The sequence below is a fragment of the Caretta caretta genome, chromosome 10 (assembly GCF_965140235.1).
Source record: "Caretta caretta isolate rCarCar2 chromosome 10, rCarCar1.hap1, whole genome shotgun sequence".
NCBI classification, from domain to species: Eukaryota; Metazoa; Chordata; order Testudines; family Cheloniidae; genus Caretta; species Caretta caretta.
Window position 1 is genome coordinate 20,416,417 of NC_134215.1, and position 2,026 is coordinate 20,418,442.

A 2,026-nucleotide genomic window follows, 5' to 3' on the forward strand; every position below is an offset into this window, starting at 1 on the left:
GGCGACCTCCCCGGAAGTGAAAACGACACCTCCCCACCCATAGAGAGGCTCGCACGGCGGCAAGAACAGAGCGCGGAGTGACAGCTGCTCTAGCTCTGCTCTCGCTACTCCTGGAGGACTGGCGTGAGGAGAGCGTGGAGAGAGGAGAGTAGCCGCCCACCCCGAAGGCGCAGAGGCGGTTTACAGGGGCACAGGTTCAAGTCCCGGCTCGGGCCGAGCTTAGCCTGAAGGGGCTTGAGCCTCTGAATTGTGAAAGTGCTTCAAACAGAGGTGGTTGTATGTGGATGAGTGGCGCTGTTGATAAAGTGGTCTTACTAACTGTACTTGGTGCAAGACTCATAGATACTTTTAATAACGTCCATCTCTCACCCATGGAGCGCACTGATTTTAATGGGATCCTAGCAGAATACCTAAAAAGAATGAAATCTATGAAAGATTCCTCTTCCACATGAGTATAAAAGGCACAAGAAAGTATTGAGGAATGTTACAGAATGGAAGCTAAAGAGACAGCCTTGAAATTGTGACCCCCCCCCCTTAAAACATTTCCTGAGTAGAGACAGGGTGGTGGTGGGCTACAGAAGAGAAGATATGTATTTGCTCAGAGGCTATAAAGTTAACTTAAAAAAAAAAAACATACAAATGTGCAAAGCATCAAAACAGGCAAAAGGGCAAGTGCAGGCTTTGAGTATGGAGAAGAATCAAGAAACCACTTATGAAGTTATGATGCAATATAATGTGAAGTATGGGCATGAGAGGAAAATAGGCAGTGCAAGATACCCTGTCCTGTCCAGCTAACGGTGCTTCACCACAGAGGATACTGTTTTCTTATGCCTTCAGGAGCTGAGGAGCAAAGTAAAATGAGATGGATTGCACTGAGTTAGCATTACAAGGGTAATATCAGAAACCTCTCCCAACCTTTCAAGCCCAATGAACATAGAATATCAGAGTTGGAAGGGACCTCAGGAGGTCACCTAGTCCAACCCCCCTTGCTCAAAGCAGGACCCATCCCCAATTTTTGCTCCATGCTCAAACCATTGAGCTATCCCTCCCCCCAAAGCTTGTTCCCCAGACCTGCCAAGGTTTGCAGAGCTTCATGTATGTTTGGTTTTGCTTATAATGTAATAAGTTAATTTGAATATTTGAAAAACACCATACACTATTCTAAAAAATTGTATGGATCTATTAGTGCTGCTGAAGGCATCAGATTATTATTGCTATTTTACAGATAGGAAACTGAGATACAGAGAATAAGTGATTTGCTCAAGATCAGATAGTGAGATACCCCTGATGGATGAAGTCTGCTCTCTATCTGCAGGGAAAGCTTCCCTGCAGGCATATATCAGCTCTGCTTAGGGTGGAGGAAGGGACTTTCCATAAGGGTAAAAGAGTAGTTGTAACCCTATTTTGGTTTTTGAGAATACTGGGGCATCTTACCTCATTCTTCCTATCATCTTTTCCCATTATGTCCTTTTTAAGCAAGAAAACAAGGAATTAAGGGTTTTCATTCTATCTTGGCTACACCTCTAGTTTGTTAGTTCCGGTGTGTGGTTTAAGTGGGTGATGGGTGTGTATAAATAAAGTACAAATTGTTGGGGACACTGGGGCATGGCCACTAGGTAACTCGAGGGGATGGAAGACCACGAATGTCGATGAAGCCCCCTCGCACTAGGCCCAAGTGTCCTTGGCCCCCCCTCCGGCCTGGAGGCACTAGCAGCAGCTCTGCGTACTAGGTCCAAGTGTCCTTGCCCCCGCCCTGGAGGCACTCACAGCAGTTATGCTGAGGATCTGCAACAATATGTTGCAGAGTCAGACTGCCTGAAACTAAGCAAGACCAAACAGAGCAGATATGGAAGAATAATGCTGAATAACGCAGCTTTATGTATGGTTTAAGAAATGATACAGAGAACAAGGGCACTAACTGGGAACTGGATTGGCTGGCTATATGGATACTTAGGGCAGCTTGCTATTCGATAAGTATGCTGGGAAAAAGGATGTATAAAAGCCTGTGTAACTTCCTGCTCTGTGT